Source organism: Pogona vitticeps, chromosome 8, assembly GCF_051106095.1.
Source record: "Pogona vitticeps strain Pit_001003342236 chromosome 8, PviZW2.1, whole genome shotgun sequence".
NCBI lineage: Eukaryota > Metazoa > Chordata > Lepidosauria > Squamata > Agamidae > Pogona > Pogona vitticeps.
In genome coordinates, this window is record NC_135790.1 from 23336111 (window position 1) to 23360805 (window position 24695).

The following is a 24695-nucleotide window of genomic DNA, read 5'->3' on the forward strand; positions in this document are numbered from 1 at the left end:
GAGGCTCAGAAATCTGATTCCTTGGAGAGGGAATAAGTTGGCCCAACAACGGCTAAAGGGCTGCCATTAAATTCCACATCTCAATAAAACCAAAGACCCAATTATCATTGAATGCAAACTGTTGCAAATCAAAGCCACAATGTTTTAATTCACATATACCCTTCGTTCTTTCAAATTACTACAGCAATGACAGGTTGCTGAAGTTTTATGTCTTTAAAAGTTGAATAAATCTCTTCAGTTTCCCATTCCATCTATTATGAACATTTGCACATGGGGGTCTTAATCATGCCACTGGTCCATATGTTTCGATTGACAAGTTATATTTTCAAACCAAACAATACACTTAGCATGTGTTTAGAAGGAGTGCTGCCCCCCAAGTTGTGGAAGATGGTGGTTTGTCAAAGGAGGTAGTTTCCCTCATCTTCATATTTTGCATTCAGCCATGCTTTGTTTCGAGATTGGTCATTTGCAAGTAACAAACTTACTTGGTGAATGTGATTGCTGAGGCACACATTTAAGGCAATTTATAAGGTCTGTACATTTCTAATTCATATTTATTTTAATTCCAAGGTTATTATTATAGATCCTGAACTATCCCAAGGTCATAGTGACATATTTCTTTCACTTGTGGGAATGGTTTTGTTGTTTTTTTTAAACAGAGATTTGCAAATGCACATATAATATCATAGGTTCAGAAAAGAATATCTTCTAAAGGATAAAGGATGGTTTGGCCCTGATCTGCATGCTCTTTATTCAGGCATCAATAAGGCAATGGGCTTTTGCCTATGCCTGATACAAGAGAAAGAACATCATCTCATTTTGAGCATGGAACAAAACCGGGGTCAACAATGTTACAGCTAGTTGCACCCCAACATTATCAAAACTTACAGTAAGGTTGAAATGGAATAATAAATCTGTCATCAGTCAATGTCAGCTTTGTATATATACAAACACAAGTTTATTGTGTCCAATTTCTACTGAGCTTAAAGATAAATATTTGCATTTATTTTTGTACTCATCATCCCCTAACATATGCATTCTGCCTATTTTTCTGTGAATGTAGGCATTTTCTTTAATATTCACATTTTTTTTGGTTTGGCTATTTTCCTAACATCCATATTTTTTGGATGCACTGCTACAAAGAGAACTCACAAAATTCAGAGAAGCAGCCAGTCTGCATGACAACGTATTCTGATCCATAAATTGTTTTGGAATATCCAAAATAGGTCAAGTTTGCTTTGAAATGTGGAACAAATAAAATTCTACCTCACCTTCAGCTTACACTATTCAACTAGGTGTTTTTCCTTTCTTCCGTGTCTAGCAGCATTTTGTAGTAAAATGAAACAAAACCATGCTTATCAACTGAGGGCTTTGCTTCTCTTTTCATTAAGCTTGGCTGATGTGTGACCAGTGTATGTGGGAAGAGGACAGAGGAGGTGACAGGGCACCACATTTTTGCACACCCTGTATTCCAGTACCCTGGGCTCAAATACCAATCACCCTGCCTAAGTGACAGCTCTGCAGTGAAATGAGAACTGGGGTATAGGCTTAGACATTTTGTAAGACAATAAAGAAGAAAAAAACAAAGGAAGAATGTGGTTACACTAGGGGGGGAAACCTCTACATTTGAATTACATTTTGAATTGGTTTTTTAAAAGGTGACTACACAAATTACATGGAAGTATGGATTATTTTGACAGGAAATTGTGTTATTTTGATTGGGAACAAGGTATTTTACTCTTTTGCCTGAGATTTATTTTAACTTGGATGTCAAATCAATTCGTTTCGAATTGTCCGGCATATGTGAATGACCCTACTCTCACTCCTTCTCCACTCCAGGTCTGTGTGCCTCCTTTGCAAGCCTAGGATTGCCCGTCTAGTCAAAATCTCTGGTCAGTTTCATCTCCCACTTGGGTGTTACTGCCCTTTTTTGGAAGACTTGAGAGTTTTTGGCCCAGGCTCCCTGTCTCGTCACTCTCCTTCTGAGACTCAGTGTGTGTCTGTCTTTGTGCCTGCTTGGCCAAAGGGAATGTTCTGATTTCTGCCATTCTCTTCTAGCGCTATCCCACTTTGAAAGAAATATAAAATATTTAAAATAACACCACAGCTGTAGCAGCAGCAAGTGGCTATGCAAGGCAGCCAGCATGAGGGTGGGTGGGTGCAGGACAAAATCTCAGAATCCATGATTCAGAAAGCTGTTCTAGCCTCCTCAACCCACATATAACACAGTTTAAAAATAGATGAAAAGTTTTTCCGAGAGGATGCACACACCGACACAAAAACTATGTGACTACCACCTGACTTTAAATCAAATTAAAAACCCTGATCCTTTACCTGATTTATTCCAATAGTGCAACTATACTCAACCCTATGTGGTCCTTACACAATGCAAATAAAGAAGCAGGAGATATTTTTATTAGACCACTAAAAAAATTTTAAACCATCAAACAATCGTGGGTCAAGTCCACTTCCCTCAGGTTGTGCAACCACTGTCTTGTGGATAGTGTACATAAGTTATAAATGAGAATCCCAAAAATTCATGGCAAATATTTGTGCAGGACTTGTGTCTTAGAGGTGAGTCAGAAAAAAATGCAGTCTCCATGGGAGGCGTGGTTTTCGAACTACACCCCTGGTATCATCTCTCAGCTCCTCAAAAAAAAGAAAAGAAAAGAAAAGAAAAGAAAAGAAAAGAAAAGAAAGAATCAACAGGAAAAATACGGGAACACCCACCCATGCTCAGACAGACACATAGCCTTCTTTTGAAATGGTGAGTTCCTATTTGGCCAGGGTGCAGGCTCTGCACAGAGTATACACTGAAGAGGAATGCAGTGAGAAAAGCATTTGGTGGCATTCTCATTCTCTTCCCTCTCCAGCTGATTTTGTTCTCTCTTTCTGCATTAAAAGACCAGGCTCAGGACTTGCTTTGAATTTTTAATGTGACCGAATCCTTCTTGCTACTTACTTTGTTTTTGTCATGCACTACATACAATTACACATTCCTAATCTTCAAATCCTCCCCTGACACCAGAACACGTGCCAAACCTGATATGTCAGCTGCTGTTGTATTAAAATTCTTCAGAGAACAGCATGCTTCATTCAACATCTCACCTTTCGCTGCATGCTTTTTGGAAAAAAAAATTCTAGGAAGCTGCCATGCACTGAGTCGGATCAACAATGCATGTAGCCAAGTACAGCCTGCACTGAATGGGCAGACTGTCTTCAAACGAGTATCATTCTCTACCCTGGGCCATTTTGGCTAAAACAGTTGCTGTTCATTTGTGTTTTAAGCAAAGAATTGTGTCATGATGGAGGGAGCAGTGAGGGTGGCCCACAGTTCTGTAAAGAAAGCAGCATATACATGTATGTAATTTCAAGCAACTATAAGTAAAGAATTTTTTTTATTCTTTCTCCTACAAATGTTTCAAAGTAAATTGTTGAGATTAAGTGCCAGTTAATGAAAAACGGGTGGACGTTCAGAAAATGGTAGTGGATCTTTGTACTTCTGCTTTGCAGCAAAAGAGAAATTTACCAGAAATTCAAAATTTTGCAACAGAGATTGTTATCTTTCTTGTGAATTTTAAAAGAAACCTGACTGATTGCCACTGGGAAGGGAAAAAAATCTAGATGGCATGTTTCATTCTGCAATAGCACATGTCGGTAATTCTGCAAAATCTCTAATTATGGTCATGTTTACTAGCAGACAGCAACAATGCCCGTCGATACTACTACCACTTGTACTAAATCAACAAAAGCATAGGAAAGCTTTAAAACCATGAAATCAGATAGGATTTTCCTTTTGATCAGCCAAGCTTGTATACCCATCCTCTGTGTTTTCAGGATCAGATGTAAGCGATGATTGCAACACAAGGCAGAGGCCCTTGGGGACAAGACAGTGAACAAATTGCTTCGTGACCCACTGAGTCATCTCTCCCTGCATGTAGTGGCCTAGAGAGAACATGGCAGGGTGTTTTCAGATATTTTTAAAACCCATCAGCTCTATGAATCACCAAGGCCAAAATGGGAAGCAACAGGTGATGGACTTTTATTCTTGCACTCTAGAAATATTACTTGCTTTCTCCACAGATAACCTCACCACCAAAATATTGTGAAACCCACTGTGTTTCACCTCATCGGCCTTGTTGTCATCTGCATTAGCAACAGGTGGTTGATACAGTGACCAGACTGCAGACAATCTGTGTAGCAGGGGGTGGCAATGGCACGTTTAGCATTCAGTTCCTGTTGGAGTTTGTCATCTGAAGGTGAAGACATCATCAACAGATCTGAATTTTTTGCAAGGCTTGTGGACTGATCAAGACTGTCCAGTCCAGGTATCTGAAGGATCCAAATAATTTCCTGAATGCATTTTGTGAAAACATTTGGGTAGCTCCCTACTTTGGTTCATCAGTGGCATGGTCGAAACTCTGGAGAACACAGAAATGCAGTTGATATCAGTCTAGAAGCAAAGAAGCAACTGTTCCTCCAAACACACTTGGAAAGGTTTCTGTCCCTAGTAAACATCGTATGTGGTGACATTTTGTGCTGAACATGCTGATTGCTTTTCTAGGGCATCTCCCTTTAGCATCCCAGCAACCCCTCCTGGAAGTAACAAAAGCATGACCAAGTATGGCAAGTGTCGCATTTTGGTGCCATAATTAGCACCAAATCTATCAGAAAACTCTTTTAGTCACTGATGCCACTTGTAGCCTTTAGCCACTGCTCTTTTGCATTAAACTTTTGGGAACTAGTAATGTCACCCAGTCTCATGAGAAGAGAAGACTCCCTGGAAAAGACCCTGATGTTGGGAAAGTTTCAAGGCAAGAGGAGAAGGGAATGACAGAGGACGAGATGGATGGACAGTGTCATCAAAGTGACCAAGATGAATTTGACCCAACTCCAGGAGGCACTGGAAGACAGGAGGGCCTGGCATGCTCTGGTCCATGCGGTCACAAAGAGTCGGACATGACTAAACGACTAAACAACAACGTCACCCAGTGCCTCTCTTCCCACACTTCATGTGTGTAAATATTAACCTTAAGAACACAAGAAGAGATTGGACCACAAATTCATAAAGCCACGTATCCTTTTTTCTGTATTGGCCAACAAGTTATTTCCAGGCTACAGGCAGACTCTGAACATAACCACTGTGATTCCCCAGCATTTGCGGTTAAGCAGAATACTGGCTGACTTATTAACTAGCCTAGCTAATTATTCATTATTCTTGTTTCACACTTTTTGAAAGCCTCCACGTCTTTGCTCATCACTACATCTTGCAGGAGTATATTCCAGATACTGGATTATTAACTGTGTCAAGCCACTACTTTTTCTGCCCTTGATCTCCTACTTCAGGGGGTGCTGTCATATTCAGCAGTATTATGATTTAACTTTGGATTCAGGGATGAATCATACAGTATCTCCACCCAGTAGCTGAATCAAATGATTTGTTGCTTCCTCCTCCTATTATTATTATTATTATTATTATTATTATTATTATTATTATTATTATTATTATTATTATTATTATTATTATTATTATTATTATTATTATTATTATTATTATCATTATCATTATCATTATTATAATTATAATAAAACACCAGGCACAGTGAATCAAAATTATAAAAACACATTGCCATTTTTGAAGCTCTGATGGTGTTATTTCCACTACTACTACTACTACTACTACTACTACTACTACTACTACTACTACTACTACTACTACTACTGTTTTTACTGCTTGCGTCATCTATATTAACATGTAGTGAAAAAAAACACATGATAACAATGTTACCTCGTCAAGTAAAATGGATTGTTTCTGAAAGTAGCTTTAAACATGATCAGCAATACAGAAAAGCATCACCTGGAGAATGTGAGCTGTTTGCACTCTTAAAAATAACGTCTCCCTCTCCTTAAGACAAATAGTTTGTGTATACACATTAGCTAAAGAAGAGGAAGCCGTAACATAAGGAATTAACACATAAATCTGTGAATCAATGTAGGTGAATCATTAATATGTGAATCAATGTTTTGTTAAGGCTACAGAAAAATATCTGATCCCCCTAATGCCTTGTACCATTGTGCAGATTTTAATTAGTAAACCAGTCCGGGAGCAGGGTTTATTACCTAATAAACAAACAAACAACCTAGAAAGCATCTGACATAGTTTATGGATGTAGATCATGGCCTGGCTAGCCCTTACAAACTAAATAAGAAAGCACAAACTCAGACAAGATTCTTCTTGAGTAAGAAGGCTACATTTATTTTATTTCTCCAATAACTTTTTCTTACCCACTGACACAACAGTCCACTGCATTAGTAGCCAATTTTTGTCCCCTGTACCTCCTTCCACTTGTGGAATAGCAAGTCAGAAACCGCATAGAGCTTTATAGTGGCAAAGCCTTACGCTGCACAGTTTCCAAAAGGACATTGCTTGCTGCCTTTGAGAGACTACCTGCATTTTTTTCCTTTTGCCCAAAATTTCAACTTCCATTATTGTTAGGTTGCAGTTGTAGTCATTTTGTTTGTGGTTTGTGTGACTGGAAGGTACTTTTCTGGGCTGGGGTGACGGTCTGCCTGTCTGTCCAGCACTAACCAATCATTTCTGCCAGCCTTTGATTTCAAAGAGAGACCCGTCTCTCTCTGCTGAGTGCTGTTTCTCTCTCCTTCCTCAGTTTGTTCATAGCTGTTTTGGTTTGCTGTTGACCTATTCAGTTGGGTACTAAGTGCGTGTGCAGTAAAGAAAGCATAGACACACCTGTAACTTCAAGTAACTATCAATAAAGAAATGTGATTTTTTTAAATTATTCTTTTCTTTCCTTCAAATGTCTCAGAATGAGTTATTTTGTTCCAGTCAATGAGAAAAAGGTGGGCTCTGTAGAACTTGTAGCTACTTCTCCTCTGTGCATCCACATACTTCAACTGTGTACCAAAAAACGTATTTTACGAGAAATTCAAAATTATGCATCAGTTGTTGCATAGAATTTTGAAAATAGAAGCAAGGTTTTACCATCTCTGACTTTTTGTGTTTTCTTTCTGCGAGTTCATGTTTATCCGTATTTTAGCCTCAGAAAGAAAAAGAAAAAAAAAAACGGCAAGAGTCATTTTGAGCAAATTGCACAAACCAGAACAGGAGGAGAAAAAAACGCTTCACTTGCAGCCGTCATGTTAGAGGCGAAATCTCTCATGGCAATTGGAAAACCCTCAACGGGCTTTCTCACAGTCTTGAGATACCTGTCTTGAAGTAAGCAGCGCTCTGCCAACATTTGTTCAACTCCCTAGCTTAACTATGCTGTGGGTTTAACACTCACACACATCACCTTCCTTCACAGGCTTGTAAAGTGCAATGCTTTTCACCTTCCGAATCTCTGAAATGCTAAGAGACAGGAGCACCCATCCCTGAGGAAAGTATAAACAGATAATCAGGAACAATAAAAGGCAGAGCAAGTGAAGAAGAACAGCGGAGGCCAGAAGTTGGATTGCATTCACCAACAAAATCATTTGGCATCCTTGGTTTTGTATGTTGTGCCTGCAGGAGAAAAGTTATTTCAGTTTCCCTTATCTCTTTCCCTACCATTGCTCTTTCCCTGTAGACATCCCTTGCTCATTTATTCTTTTCTCCTGTATCAAGCCGTCCACAAATCCGCACCTACAGCAGCTCCAGCTGTCATAGGGCCTTCTTATGTCACTAATCACCAGCAGGAGACTGAGCTATCTCCATTGCACAGCAGGGGATGGGAAGAGATAGGAGCAAGGTCTATTCACAAGGCCCTCATTCTGCCTTCCAGGAGAGTCCAGATTCAGGTAGGTGAGCTGCAGTTCTGACAGAGAGACATACTCCCCAAACCCCCAATTCCTGTTTGGTGAAGAAAAAAAAGCATCAATTTCCAGAGCTTGGTGTGAAAAATCTGGCCGTAACCTTTGAAAATATAATGTATTCAAGACTTTCTATTATTGCTGAGCCACAGTGGATGCCATGGGGTTATGGTAAGGGATAAAGAATTATGAAGAGGTAACAGCTTCAGCAAATAATGATGATGATGATAGTCAGACAAAGAAGAAGAAGAAGAGGCAAAGAAGCCCTTTATTCAACTACTTTCCATCTATCAGGGTGGCTTTTTCTAAGGCGAGGTATTTTGAAGAAAAGAGAAGGTGGTAGAGAAAGATAAGTGAAAGAGGCAAGGAAAGGAAAGCCCGCTGACAACACAGGACTGGAACGCATTTTCTGAGGTTTCAATTTCACAAAGTATTAGAAAGGCCTGTTATCAAAGCTGTCAGGTGCAAGTGAGTTCTTAATTGCTCACCTGGTTCATGGTGGCTTTCTTGAGCCTCATTTCCATTATCACTAATTCGGACAGTGCCATCCAATTTCTGGTTCCATTTTATTTAAATTTTTATCAGATGAGACGGGTTATTTTGTCCGGGATGCACGTTGGAATTATATATTTTAATCCCAAAATAAACAAAGGAGCCAATGGGGGTTGAGAAGGAAGTCAAGTCAAGAACCTTTATTGGCATCTGAAAAGAAACTTATAACACAACAGGCCACTGGGTTGGGAAGGAAAGGGAGTGTAAATGAGTCGTATAGAAATTAAACCAACAGACAAACTACCCTAGGTTATGAAAGACTTTCCATGAGAGCCTAGGTTGGCTCCCTCTTTGCCGTCTTTTTGTCTGTGGGCAGAGACTCGACTAATCGGATGACGCTTGGCTGCAACAGGGCAACAGAGAAAAGTGTTTTCACAGGAGATTCTACACGTATCTTTTCTATCCTCCCCTCCTATTATGTACATGTGTATCTGTTTTTAAATTGTTTTAAGTTTAAGTGACCTTTTAATGTTATTATGGGTTTAACTGCATTTTTGGAGACCCACGGTGAGGAAAGCAGGACCGAGGATCAGATGAGGATTTGAGAGACCTGAGATCAGCTCCTCTCCTGCCATGGAAAGACCCAAGATGTGTGTGTGTGTGTGTGTGTGTGGCAATAGATAACAACTCAATGGCCAACTCATGGTCCTTGGGAACCCTACTAGGGTTGTTCTAATTCTGAAAGGAATTGAGGGCATATAACTGTAATTGCATTTTTGTTAAAAAAAATTAATTTAATTTATGGGTCTGTTTCTGCTACCGTTATTCTGTAAGCCACCTTGGGGTCATGGAATTGAGAGGAAGGCAAGGGTATCCATGAAATGAAATAAACAAATGACATAATGATTCGTTGGGCCTGAGCACGCTCAGCACATGCATTTCTTTGCTGCCTTTCTTCCTGTTGAGAGCTCCAGTAAGAAGGATGGGCCACCTGCAGCCAAGGAGTTTAAGCAGATGTTAATACTCCACTTCCTTATTCCTGGCAATGTAGCAAACTTAAAACAACAACAACAACAATTCTGTATGTGTGGGGAGAAAGAAGGGGGGGGGTGGATGTACAGAACTTCACAAGAGGTAATGGAAAAGAGGGTTTTTTTCAGCTGCTGGTGTTATGAACCCAATTAAACATATTTTGAGGGAAGGGGGTATATGTATATTAGGTCTTAATTAAGTAGTGTTAATTATAATCTATGTGATGTGCTTACTGCTTATCTGATAATTATGAGAAAGCCAATTTGGCTGGTGGCTTGTGACTAATTAAGTGGAATTAGTAATGATAATTATAGATTTAATTTTTGTTTGCCTTTATTAGTGAAGAGGGTAAACTTAACTAACTTAACTGGATGGGGATGGGGCAAAAGAAGAGATAGAATAAAGAGATTATGGTTTTCAGAAGCTAGAGGCAACTAGCCAGTCAGAACATTTTGGACTATAACACCCAGCATCCCCACACTATGCTGGTTGGGAGATTCCGGGAGTTGTGGGCTAATCTGGATGTTTTCTGCCTATGTTTTAGTCTCTCCCCTTTACAGAATTACCACAACCTTATGTGCAAAAAGAAAAAAGAAAAGGCTGTAGCAGTTGCATCAGGGTGGCGCAACAGAAGCAGGTATGAACCAAAAACCAAACCGGAAACTAGTTTAGTTTTCTGGTTGGTTCGTGATGGTTCATGGCTAACTATGAACCATCACGAACCTCCATTTTTCAGTTTTGTGCCCATATCTACCTTAAACCCATAAACAAAACAAAAGACCACAGCCAATAAATGAGATCCTGCCCTTCTGTTTCCATATTTCATAGCACTTTTCACACATAATCAAGCCATAATCCTAATTACTTTTGGAGTTAAATAATACAATGGCACTATATGGTCTCAATTACTTATAACACTGCAGGGTGGAAGAAGCATGCAGAGAGCACATTAAAGCCTCAAGCTATACATCTCCCTTTACGGCACAATGTTTCCAAGATCTAACCATAAAAGACTTACAACCGATGACATCGAGGGTGCTATCCATTCATACTAACAAGAGCAATAGAAGGGATAGGTTCAAAAGGCTAAGGACTAACCTTGCATATGAGCAATCTTTGCACTAGCTTTACATGCAGGACTTTATATAAAGCTGCAATAGCATAAGGTAAAGGTTCCCCTTGACAATTTTTCCAGTCGTGTCCAACTCTAAAGAGCGGTGCTCATCTCTGTTTCCAACCCAGAGAGCTAGTGTTTGTCAGAAGACAATCTTCCGTGGTCACATGGCCAGCGCGACTAGACACAGAATGCCATTACCTTCCCACCGTGGTGGTACCTATTTATCTACTCGCATTTTGCATGCTTTCGAACTGCTAGGTTAGTGGGAGCTGGGACGAGCGATGGGAGCTCACTCCGCCGCGTGGATTTGATCCTACGACAGCTGGTCTTTTGACCTTGCAGCACAGAGGCTTCTGTGGTTGAACCCACAGTGCCACCACATCCCTTGCAATAGCACAGCTATCTGTAAATAGCTGCCTATACATGAGGAGCAATACTTGCCTAATATCAGAAAAGGTTGAAACTGTTCACCAGCTTTTCTTTCTCACTGAGGTTATGATGTACTGTTTAAATCAATAGCAAGCTTAGCAGCTGCTCTAACACCAGTGGTTTACATTCCTTGCAGGCTTTCTCACAGCCTCTTCTCCCCACAAGCAGGGATGGTAGGAGGGAACACCAACAGTCTCTGGATTGTCTAAAGTAGTGCTTTTACACCTCTTGAGATTCCTTGCAAGGGGAAAAAAACACTTCTCCTCTTGAGAGTTCCTCATCTGCAAGGCTTCCGGGGCACCGCAGACAAATAAAGTGTATGCAGAACAATACACACATCATAAAATGTGATTAAAATGTACATTCAGAAAAACAACAACAACAAAAAAGCTCTCAGGCAAGCTGTAGCCAATGGAGGAAATGTGCCAATTAAACAAAATGCACAAATAAATGTTCACTTCAAGAAAAGAATGTCAAAAATGCATACAGGTATCCATGAAGAGGAGAAATCCACAAGGACTCACAATCTGATCGGCAATGAAGATGGAAAGAAAACACAAGTGGGATTCACAGAAATGCAACAAGGTTGAGGCCAAAAGCAGAGCTGAGATCTAGCCCATAATTAGGGCTGAAAGCATGCTAATGTTGCACAGAGGTGATTGGGGCAGTCTTTTCTGGTTTGTGAAATCAGGCTTCAAAGGTATGCTGTGATTAAGTCCTGAAGGCCAGTCACCACACAAAGCAAGCTAATTTGCATACTCTTGGAGTTAAGGATTTTTCTCTTAGTCTCACTGGCTATTTCTAATTTTTTTTTCCTAAGAGCTTTCTGTGTCCCTACGCCAAGGTTCATTTCATCATGTGGTTCACAGATATACACCGAGAACACCCAGGACAAAATCCTGTTGTGGAAAACGTGCATGCATAAGGGCAACATGCTTATGCATAAGTGTGACATACAGCAAGCAAAATTCCCCTTAGGGGATTGCCCTTCACCAGTGGTTAGTTCTCAAGATGTTATTGGATGACAGCTCCCAGAAATCCTGGCCAACACAGCTAGTTGGTCATCTGGGGACCCATGGGTGAGAAACATTGCACCCAGTCACTTAAGCGACAGGATTCTGGCTACAGATGCACAGAAGACTGATTTTTCATGTTCTGAATGGAACTGAAAAACAACTAAACAAGGCTGGCAGACAGAACAATACACGGAAAATAGATCAGTTAATACTGGAAGTTTACCACACAAAGGCTGACAGATCAGGTAGAAATTATTGGCACTGGCCTTGACATTTTGGCAGATCTTAGGTTCAGCTGTTGTTAGAGGCACAGCAAATTGCTGACTTTTACAGAAACCATGGCTCTTTTTCTTGCTGAAATAGCTGGAAAATGTTCCCTTTTCAATCAAGGGCCACACTTTTCTTTCAGAAATGAGAAAGTTTCCAGCTTCTAAGCCACTGTATCTCAAAGAGGCATGCAAACAAGGAAGTAGGGGGTTGAAATATTTGAAAGCATTTCTTTAGAAATTCAGTGTGCATTCAAATTATAGCTACAGTGATTTGGCTTCTCTCTCTCCAAAGACACCCTGCTGATGATGCCATTTCAACTTGTATTCTAAAAGCACATTTGGTTGCATTATTTAGGAGCACAGATGAACAGAACTGAGTACATTTGCTGAATCATACGTTTTGGGGTACTAAACCTATTGTCTCCCCCACCCTGCAGACCACATTTAATTGATCCACTTCCTCTCTTGCAATACTTAGGGAGGAAGGCACATGTAGGTCATCTGTTCCTGAAGAGATGTCAATTTTATGCACATAAAGCTCTTTTCTTCCTGCCAAAAATGTTCATTCAATTGTGCCCTTCTTAATACATGAACATCTGGCTAGCCTCATGCAGCAGTGTTTTCGAAATCATATCACCTGTGTACAAGGACCAGACAAGGTGGAGAGGCAAAACAGCTGTAAACTGTACAAAATCTGGGTGGAAGATCTCTGAATGAAGGCCAAATTTGGCCCAGGGAAGTTTCATCCTCCAAAGCCCCACCTCTCTCCCAGCACCACTCTTGAGTAGCAAGATTGAAAGAACTGGACATGTTTAGCTTTGAGAAAAGAAGACTGAGGGGAGATGTAATAGCACTCTTCAAACACTTGAAAGGTAGTCTTACAAAGGAGGGGCAGGATATGTTCTAGATCATCCCAGAGTGCAGGACATGTAATAATAGGTCAAGTTACAGGAAGCCATATTTAGGCTGAAGGTCAGGGGGAAAAACCTCTTATTTCTTAAAGCAGTATGACAATGGAATCAATGATCTCGGGACGTGGCGAGCAATCCAACGCTGGAGGCGTTCAAGAGAAAATTGGGACAAACATCTGTCAGATATACTTTTATTTGGATTCCTGCATTGAACAGCAGTTGGACTCAATGGCCCTTCCAACTCTATGATTCTGATAACCTTCTTATCTTCAATCTTACCTTGCAGATAAAACTGGTGATCTCTCTAATACCAGAAGAAGAATCCCCACTTTTACTTATGATGACAATGACTGGAGATGAGAAGAAAAGTTTCAAAGGGCTGCCATTCGGTTAGTAATTTCAGCTGCTGCTGAAGCATCATCCAGGTTCTTGCACGTGCTGTAGACCATCCCAACTGGGATGACAAGCAGTGTGCAATGTTGCTGCATTGCTCAGCTAGAAGCTGGGGAAGGGCTTTTTCTAGCTTTCTCTCATCTCGTTCTCCAAGTACACAGCGCCATGCTTCTTTCAACAGAGAAAGAAAGATAAAATAGGTGATGTGGAGGTCATAGGCTTTAGGGGGGGCATCCTGTGACATGGTCCAATCCTCCAAACTGATCATAAGGGACATCACAGTCCCAAGGACCATTCTGCTTACATATATGCTTATACATGCTGTATAAAGTCAATATTTTTGAAACAATATCAGTGTTACCATTGCACCCCCCAACCCCAACCCCTCTTCCTTCTTTCCTTCATCCCTCCCTCCCTCTTTCCCTCTCCCCTCTTACACACTGCCTTTGTTCAAATGGCAGAACTGAAGACAGCTCAGAGTTCATTAAACCAATCATAATTTAAGCCATCTGTGAGCAGTTTCATGAGAAAAATACAAAGATTCCTTCCATCCATGAATCTCTGTATGTTGGAATAAGATGGACAAAACATGGGGACATGGATTTTTCCAACATGAATGTCACCTTCCCTCTCTTGAAAGGATTTGTGCCATGCACATTTTCCTTTAGCATCCTTCCTTTCCATTAAGAAAACCCCTCCTCCTCATATTACTTGTACAAAAGCCCAGTGAGACTGATGAGGGTAAAAGACAGCAGCGGGACCAAGGATAGATACACCTTTAACTACATGGCTGAACTAAACCAGGTTTTGTAGACAGAGTTCTGTAGCCCAAAGTCAGCATGCTGGATGCAGGATTCTAGGAGCTGTGGTCTAAAATTCCCCCAACAATTCCAAGTTCAGGTTACCCATTGTACTTGAATCTGGGCTTTACTTAATGAGTGGTGATCCTGACCTCTCCTCTTAATCAATTAATGGTGAAAATTAATCAGAGTTGTAAAATAAAAGTCTCTAAAAGCAAAATAATAAAGCAGATACAGGCATCTATGTATTCATTCACTTAGATGAAAGAATAAATGATGATTTAGACTAGCCAAGAGCTACTGATAAGACTAGCAGACTTTCTCAGTGGAAGATGAACTTCTGTAAAAATAATACTGTACAAAGGTTGCACTATACATACAAAAACTATTCCAAAAATAACTCCCAAAGTATACCTTCCAATGCTTTTAAAGGCTGAAATAGTATGTACTGACACTGCTTGCAAAATCAGGCTTTAAAAAGAACACACACACACACACATACACACATCCTTCAGGAAGAAAAGGCATAGTCTATGATTTAATTCCCTTACTCAATAAAAAGATATTGAGTCAAAGGATTTACTCTACCCAGCCAAAAGAAAAGGACCCCCCCAAAGACAATAAGGTTGATTCTTGGCATGACTTTTTTTTTCCTGGCAGAAAAGTGACATTTCACATCATTCAGAGCAGTCTACTCGCTTATTAATGGAGTATCTCTAGAGACTGCAGGGTCATTGGAGTGAGGAAGTGGGGGAGGCAAGGCAGCCTGCAAGAATTCGGAGCTCACTGAGTGTTTAGGATCGGAAGGGAACACAAGAGAACGATCAGGGAAACAGCAAGCACAGCAGCTATATGCATCATCCTACACCTGTATTATGAATTTTGACAGTCTCATTGGACCAGCAACATTTGGCTCTCATTAGTCCTTAGCATACCTACATGCTGAAACATGAAGTCAGCAGCTCATCCAGATCAGCCCAACTGGAAGGATAAGCAGTCAGGTAATATTCCCAGTACAACCCTCTCCAAACCAGTTCCTTGCTTATGTGCTGAAACGTTCACCTGCTCAATGTTTAATTGTTGCTCATTGCCTTTCACAGATCCGCAGTTCAAGAAAAACTCAATTCACTGATACATTCCCAGTTCCACAAACACAGACATATATGGGGAAGAGCTGAATTTCTGAGCTTCCAGAGACAAAAGTATAGTTTTTTATGGTATGCGGGGCAAAGCTACTCAAATCTGTTGGAGACTGCTTTTTTATTTGATATTGTGTTGTGTTCTGCACCATCAAGTTGGAACTAACTTATAGAGGCTCTAATAGGGCTTTCATGGTAAATGAGATATTTAAGGAGTGCTTTTACCAGTTTGACTCTCCCAGGGAGTTTTCATGGCTGAGCAGGGATTTGAACCATGTTCTCCAGATTCCTAGTCATTCACCCTACTACTACACCACACTGGGAATCCTGTATTTGATATTACAGGACCCCAAACCTCCTGTAAGAAATCAAGTTTGCAGTAAGGCCAGCTTTCTCTCCCCATTCAATTATCACTATTATTCAAAAGGATACAGCTCCACTAATGGACATTATGCTTTGCAGAACAGCATTCAAAAACAGACAGACTAATAAAAAGGCAGGCAAGGTGTTACAAGGATCTTAACACACAACAGAAAGGAGAGGCAAAAAAGAAGCAAAAAGAGCAGACAACTAACAACATTTGGCATGTTGGCTTAATGACCAAGTTGGGTGACTATTTAGAGATGCTCTAGGCTGACTAAATATTGCTCAGCCTCAAAAAGCCACTGAAGTACCATCTGTTTCCTTCTGATTTAATAGGTCCTGGGGTCCTGCGGTTATGTACAAATGGACCAAGCATTTTTTTTAACACACACTCTCAGGACTAGAAATAGGACATGTCAGTGATGCATGTATACAATCGTTCTGTGCAAAGACAAGCTATCATAAGTGTAATGCTTAGCATCTTTGTGGAAGTGAAGCACCAGCCCCCAAACACTAGAGTGGGCAATCTATTATTTTCCCACATTTAAATGCAGTTCACAAATTGTGGCAGATTCCTCTAATACAGGTTGAATCACACACACACACACCACCAAATTCTGTCAGTAATGGGGCTGGACCCTCGTTATCTCCACCTGTGGGGGGGTATTCATATTTGTATATGAATACGAATACCCCCATCACTAATCTTAACTGTGTTTGGGGCATTCCCTTAGTCTCACACACCCCCCAAGATTTTAATAGCACTTATGACTGGTGGCCCTGTTTCAGCCCAGGCACCAAACTGATTTTTGAGAAGTTTTTGGCAGCTGCATTCCAGTGGTGGGTTCAGCCAAAGTGGGTAGCCTCATATTTTCATTCAGGGAGGACCATCCTCCATTTGAAGAGTTGCTAGAACACAATTTTTCTATTCGAATGTGTCCTGCATTTGAGGGGCTGGTCAATCTAATTCTGAATTTAAAAGGCACAGGGAAGGAGATCAGGAACAGCATCTGGACGGCAGAGTCAGGGGTCACAGGGTTTTCCCCATTTGAGTGAGCTGCAGGATAATTTCTCCTTACGTAATTTTTTAAAAAAAAAATCCAAACATTTCTACTTTGCATTTGTATGTATAAATTAGCATTCATAACATCATACAAATCAGTGTCTCCCTTTGTCCTCCTTTTTGGTAATGCTTGTGCTTCATGATGCTGGAGAACAAAAATTACTAACATATTTGAGCTTACAGGTATTGCTACCAGCTGGAAGAGGCGTTCCAGTCTTCAGGATGGGAGGGAAAAAATGGTACAAGATTTGAAAAAACACTAAACACTGGTGTCATGGGGGAAAAGACATGGGGCCATCTGGGAAAGCCAAACCTGGGAACTCAGAAAGGATGTGTTCAACATCAGGATGCGACATTCCCTACTTGGGCTTAGCTCAACATCTGGCTGTAACAGCTGCTCACAACCCTAACTACCTTGACTTCTAAACTGTTCAGGGATATAATGTACCTAAACCAGAAATATATGTCTGTTATCACCTATTACTTAGAACTTGACAACTCATATGCTATATATATATATATATATATATATATATATATATATATATATATATATATATATATATATATATATATATATATATATATATTTGGTGGTAAGAGAGTTATATTGAAATAAATCAAGAATATTTTTCACACAGTTGCCTTTTAAGCCAATGTTATCTTGATCCCTTAATTTTTTTTTCTTTATGCATGTTCACTTGGAGAACTTCTGAACACATAGTCATCCAAAAAATAAATTTGTCAGGTAACAAATTATGCCCACACAGAAGAAATCTTATAACTGGGTTCAATAAAACTTCAGAATGTGAGTGTGCATTCTGTAGATATGTAAATCACATCTATCTGCATCACTTAGTTAAGTAAGCTACCAGAAATTATTCCTGGGGCATGGAAGGGAGAGGAAGTAACATGCATCTTTAAGAGAACAGTCTCAGCTTTTGAAAAGGCTGAGCGTATGTCTGCCTTACTGTCTTGGAAGCAAGAAGGCTATCAGCTCAAAACAGCTGAGACCTTTAGCTCAAATCCATTAATCCTCTTTATTAAACCCGGGTCACCTCTGAGTCCTAGCAAATTAACCAGCATCTCCCCACAGGAAGTACATCAAGAAGAAACACCCTGTACAGTGCCTGTAATTTTCATGGACCAGGGCTTTAGGGTCAAAGGGCTTCCCAGACTCTCTTCTCTGCCTTTGTCAATTTAAAAGGGAACATCAGCTTTCACTTGTATAAATTACGAGAGAGGCTGTGAAGGGATGTTGCAGCATCTCAGAACTGAGCAGGAGGCTACAGCGCCTGGCAGGCTGTGGCCGCTTGTTAAAAATTTTTTGCAGATGCCAGAGTGCAAGGCCAAAGTTCAGAAAGCGAAGAGGTCAGGGAATGAAGGGTGGCCGAGGCAGAGGTAACCCATTTATCCATCTGCTCCTTTGCATAGATCCAATGAACTATGAAAGCAAGGGGATATCTATATATATCACATTCATTCTGCCTCTGCTGTGAGGTCTGCCAGCTGTTGAGTTATTCAGTGGCAGCAGCACTTAAGTCACACTATTAAGGACTTCTTGCCAGAAGCATCACAGGTGTTACTAATGAGTTGCAAATACACTGCAACATTCCCTGATTGGAAGAGAAAGTATGGCAGGGAGGATGGCTTCTTAGCTAGGACTCACAGCTAGCTATAAGCATATACATTTTATGAGTGTTATTCAATCTGTAATCATAATGGGCCAATTTGTAAACACACACATACACAGAGAGAGAGAGACGCACACACATATCAAACATGAACAACATTGGACTGACCTCCAACATCAACAGTAGGTTTGACCTTGACTAGCACACATAGAACTCTAGATTCTCAACATGGCTTTCTTGGGGCCCTTGGAACATTTGAAGTGGGCCACAGACAGGAAACAAATTTTCACATACCACCTTATAAAGTTTGCTATATGACCTCTACAGTCCTCATTTGGCCTATATTTCTTTCATATTGTATTTATGCCCATGGCTGAAAAAAAAAGTTGAGGATGGCTGATCTAGAAGGGCAGGATCTTCTTCTTATGGTACCACCATAAGCATAGATCCACCTAATGCAAATATAATACAGTGGTATGGGCATGAGCTCCACTGGAGAATTCCTCTCCCACTTCTCTCACCTTTTATCTGCATTTCCGCCTACCTTCAGCAAATAGACCTCTTTCTTCTTACAATTACCTATACACTGTATTTCGACTGACCAGCCCCTCAAACAGAACTGTTGTCCATAGCGTAGAAGATACAGCCAACAAGATCAAACACCAGCACTTGCTTTAGAGCTTTGCAAAATATAGGAGATGGCACACACACTTGCTTACCAACTGTGCCTGGATTGGTTTTTGGCACCTAATTGCAACTCCTGCACACATTTAGGTTGTTTCGTTTCATTTTGTCAAAGCTGAGAGTTGTTTTAGCTGGATAGATAACTTAGTGATTGGGCACTTGGTTACAGACCTAGAGGTTGGGAGTTTGATTTCCCACTAGACATCCCAGAATAACCAGCCTGTGTGGCTGTGGGCAAACTACACAGTCGTAGGGTGGCCCCAGAAGAAGAGAACACTAGAGCAGTGGTTCTTAACCTTTGTTACTCGGATGTTTTTGAACTGCAACTCCCAGAAACCCCAGCCAGCACAGTTGGTGGTGAAGGCTTCTGGGAGTTGCAGTCCAAAACTCCTGAGTAACCCAAGGTTAAGAACCAGTGTACTAGAGTATTCTCTACCTAGAAACCTCTGAGAAGGGCCAACCTAAGTCAGAATTGAATTGATGGCAAACAATTATTATTAGGTATGGCTTAAAGTGCATACTTAGGTTCTCATGCAACTTTGCAGCATTATCACACATTCTACTACTAATCTATTTGCTTTTTGGAGTAGCTCTGTAGCAGACAAAAAAGCTCTATAGGGAACCATTAAAATTGCCCAGAATATCATTGGGCTCCAGCTATCAACCCTGGATGACATCTTCACATCCCGCTGTCTGAGGAAGTCACACAACATCCTGAGAGACTCTTCCCATTCTGCTTACAATTTTTTTTGAACTGTTGCCATCTAGCAGAAGATATAGAACAATTAAGACTGGGACCACACGTTTTTTCTGAATAGTTTTTATCCCAGAGCTATAATTGCACTTAATGAGCTTAAAGACCACCAGTAGTGAATAGTTGGACAGTGCTACTTAGCCTGCGGTGCAGATGTTTGTGTTTTTAGTGGGGGATTTTTAGTGGGTGGGGAGTGTTTCGGGATTTTTCATGTGTGTGCATGTGGGTCTGGTCCCTGGGTGCCTGAATTTCGTTGTATGGGTATACTATGTATATACTTGCAATGACAATAAATGTATTTAAAAAAATACAATGGTGCATTGCAAGATGATGTTAATTTGTTCTGCGAAAATCGCTGTCTTACAAAAACACCGTCTTACGAAACAAAAAAAGCCCATTGAAATGCATTGAAACCAGTTCAATGCGTTCCAGTGGGCTAAAAACTCACCGTCCAGCAAAGATCCTCCATGGGGTGGCCATTTTCACTGCCTGTAAAGTGGGGAATCTGTCCTGAAAACACAGAAGGGAGCCATTTTGCACAGCGGGCAGCCATTTTAGAACCGCCAATCAGCTGTTTCTAAATCATAGTTTAGCGAAAAATCGGTTCCCGAAGCAGGGAACCGATCACTGTTAAGTGAATTTTCCCCATAGGAACATTGTTTTGCGATCGCAAAAGCAATCGCAAAAACTTCATCATCAAGTGGTTTCATCATTTAACGAGGCAATCATTAAGCAAGGCACCACTGTATCAAAGACGCAAGGTACATAGAAGTTGGATCCAAGTCATTGGCCCTTCTGTTTCATAACTGGTGCCTAATTGCCCACCCCCACAATTTACTGAAGAGCAATGACTTCCACTGAGGATAATTATATTTTACCTCCATGGGGGGCACATTTTGATTTCCTCCCAGAGGCATCAGTGGGGCCCTGTAATTTAGCACTGACAAATTACAAAGTCATATCAGACAAGAAGCTTCTACATATGGCTGTTATTCCATTTCCCTTCTTATCTCAAGGCACACAGAGACAGGTGCTGCTGTTTGGCAACCAGTACCCCCTCCTTCTTTGAGGGAAAGCAAAGAGGGTTTAGCTTACCAGTAAAACATTGTGAGGATAAAAGGAATGGCTGTCAGAGATGGAACCTTTTGAATGAGTGAGCTTGAAATAATTAATCAGGTGTCAGAACCTTAAAGCAAAGGAAACTTTGATGGGCAGGTAAAGCTGTCAGATGGGTGATTCTTCACCTCATGCTATTTTTCTATCCGTCTTCACCCATCCATCCACCTAGCTTTCCCATCCTATCAGCATAGCGCTACCATCATACGCTTATAGAGCATCTTCCAGTCCAATATCTCTAGATCCAATTCTATCAGTGTTTACTGGAGCGACTGCCTTTTGTTTTTATTGCTACCGCTGTTGCTATTGCTGAGAAGACATTGACATACCAGGCAGGAAATATAGTCTTGGCCCAATTCTTGCTGTGGTATCTGCATCCTTATAGCTGGCTAGGTAGCTGACTGGGAAAGGGGAGCCTTGCCTATAAAGGGAGCAAAATCGCTTAAGGATGACAATGTTTGAACCTTCCTGTTATAGGGCTTCATTTATTCATTTGTCTCATTTATAGAATGCCTTTCTCCCAATGAGGAGGGGTTTCATCAGTCCATTGCTTTCTTGCAAATGGAAATCTCGTGAGAGGTACCAAATAGAGTTGCCAGCAAAATGAATCCAGAATGGGAAACAGGTAGCGATTTTGGGAAGTTTCTGTCTGCCCAGAACATTAGAGAAATTTTAATGGAAGTTCGAAGCATGTTGCTAAGTGTAGGATAATTTACCTGGATGTTGTTGTTTTCCCCACTGTTTGTGATAAGAATAAATATTTCAGGTGCACCTGTAGGAGCTGGGTGGGGCTTATAGAAGCCGTAGCCCAAGTGATCTGGAGGGTACTAGATTGTGGAAAAGCGATTTGGAACACTTCCCGAAGTGGTGTTCTTATAAGCTATCCTTCCTTGAGGCCCCAGCTGGAATCTTTAGACCTGTGACAGATCTTTATTTAGTCAGAAACAAGGAGATACTGTAGTGAGAAGAAATTCTTAAAACACCATCTTCCCTCAGCCTCCCCCCCCCCCCCCGGCTTATGATGGAAATGTCTCCTCCAATTTAACAAAGTGAGAACATTTGTCCTTCGAAGGCCTGCCATGTTCCTCTTTGTGATCCGTGGTCTTTGCTGGCTGCTGAGAGGATCGCTGCTTAATTCCTTTGCCAGCGTTTCTCTCTAGTTGGGATACTTTATCTTTATAAAGTAGCAATAAGTGGACAGCATAATATATTTCACTTTTAATAAGGTGTTGCCAGTGGTGCGCACACTCCACAGAGCAATTAGTGTCAAAGGAGTCTAAGCAATGGAGAGGAGCCATAATTTGACTGTTTACTGAGTTAGAGGATTTATGGGCAGAGGGAGCTGTGGGGGCAGCAACTTGGCTAGAGAGAAGGGGAGGTGCTGTGATTAGTCTTTGAAACCAAGGCTTCCTCGGGTGCGCTTTAAAAAGAAAGGGAAGGCAACGTTCTGCAGAAGACTTTGAGAATAAACAGCTCCTCTTTTAGGTTGGCCACACGTCCTACTTTCAGAAGAAGAAAAAAAAAACCTGGGACAATGCTGCATGGTCCTCAAAACAAGACAAATGCAGGAATAGGTGACCGCTTCATCCTGCCTCCCCTCTCCAGAGCATCTTCTGTGATTTAAGCAGGCGGCTGGTCCAAATCTGATTTTGAAAACCAAACACCTTAAGAAGAGTAAGCAGAGGAGGTCTGAAGCTTCCCATCAGCACTTAGCAAGTAGGCAGTAGATGAAGGAACAGCACAGGTCGCATTGCCATAATCTCCAGTTTAATAAGATGTGTTGTATTTCTACTTAAAATCTTATAAATGGTGATAGAATGTGTGCAGCATATGCTTATATATCACACACAGTGCAAATCTGTGTCTTTCATCTGTTGCTGACATTTCTTCTCTTCTTTTGTGACTAATAAGACTTTGGCCTTCCTCCAGGTAAGAGTCCTGCTATATGCTACAGGCACTTAAGTAATTTTGCATCCCGTTTCTATCACTGACCATCCAAAAGACTCGCAGAAGTTTAGAAGTAGGACATGAATGGAACATAATTGTATCCTACCTCCTGCTGTACCGAAGTACTATATACACTATCTTAACATGGCATTTCCAATGTTATTACCAGAGTTTGGTAAAGATGAACTACCAGTCCCAGAGTCTCCCAACCAGCAGGCAAGGTTCTCAGTTTGCAGTCATTATTCCACTGGGCTGCAACAGAAGCAAAGTTGGGCATCATTTGGAAAACTTATTTTTTGCATTGTAGCTCTTTAAATCCCTAGTTAGCATGGCCCCCAGCTCTGCTGTCTAGTTAATTCTGGTAGCTGTAGTCCAAAAAAAGAGGAACTTTAGAAAAAGTTACTTCCCAACAGTCTCTGTGGCTTTGTCTGCTCTCTCATTAAAGCCGTCAACACTTTCCATGACAATGAATTCTGCGAGCTGACTCTGTGTTACAAAGCGAAATGCAGTATTTCCCTTTTGAAAAGGAAGTTCTCTTTGAAAGGGAGTTCAATAAAGTTCCAGTTTCTGAATGTGTTCTCTGAATTGGAAGCCTTCCATTTTCACACCTCTGTAATTGGTGCTATCTGTTAAGAGAGACTCTGCAACTCCAGCCTGCTGGGGTCAGGTGGAACTGAATTGAATTAAAAAAAAAAAATAGTTGAAATTGGTTGGAGGCTGGCAGCAGGCCGTGTAGGCTGATATTCATTCTCTCTCTCCTTCGGGGTCCTGAGGAATGGAGATGGCTGTGGTTTCTCAAACATTTCTCCAGAGGTCTTCCATTGGCACCTCCCCACACACCCCCAGATGTGCACCTTCCATCTTCTCACTAAGGATGATACACCTTTTCAACTTGAGATGAAGACGTGTAGACCAGTGGCTAGTCCTTTTATCTAGTCAGCAGGGTGGGAGTTGGAGACTGTGGCATCTCTGCTGGCCCTCCAGCAGCAGTCACCGGAGTGACCTTGGGGTGCTCGAATTGCATGCGGAAAAGATGCTTTTAATAAGAGTGAAGCTGTCAAACAAGCTGACACAGAACGGGCAGGTTTAACAAGTTGGATGACGAGGCCACCCCCAGTCAAAGTCCATACGGTTATAACAAAATCCTCTTGGACCCGGCTTAATGCCCAATGTGTTGGCATGCGGATTTTAGAAACGCCATGATTCAAATTCTTCAGAGTTAAGCTTATGTCAATTTTGCGGAGAGCAAGAAGACACAGCTTACACTTCTTTATCCACACTGCTTTTTCTCTGGGAGAGCAATACAGACTTCAGTTAAATTGACTCCTGATTTATCTTGGCGCAAGTGAGATCAGCACAAGGCCTGCTCTTGGGCACTTAAGTAAATGCCGAACAGGGTTCAGAAATAATCTTCAAGGCCTCCCATAGAAATGACCAAAGCAGTCTGTTTTCGGCCTGCGTTCCATAGTGTGCATCCATAAATCCATTCCTTCCCACTCCTTTTCCTGTTAAACTGTAATTTCTTGTATTATTTACACCAGTACAATGCCAACATAGAAACAGGCTCTTTTAACAACATTTTCCTCATAAAATACAAGTTTGATAAGAGTGTCCTTGATATTTCTGAGCTGAACACTGGATTGGACCATTGCTGAAGTCTGGTGAGTTACTAACCCTCTTGCAAGTCCAGAAGCTATGTTTCCTATCAGAACTGGGCAATGATCAAA

The 24695-nt window shown here is 41.0% G+C and overlaps 1 protein-coding gene across 2 annotated transcripts in view; it reads right to left on the minus strand.

Annotated features, from left to right (window-relative positions):
- LOC110078188 (opioid-binding protein/cell adhesion molecule homolog) overlaps positions 1 to 24695 on the minus strand; it is a 789058-nt gene that overhangs the window by 744505 nt on the left and 19858 nt on the right. The gene's annotated exons all lie outside the window — the stretch shown is intronic.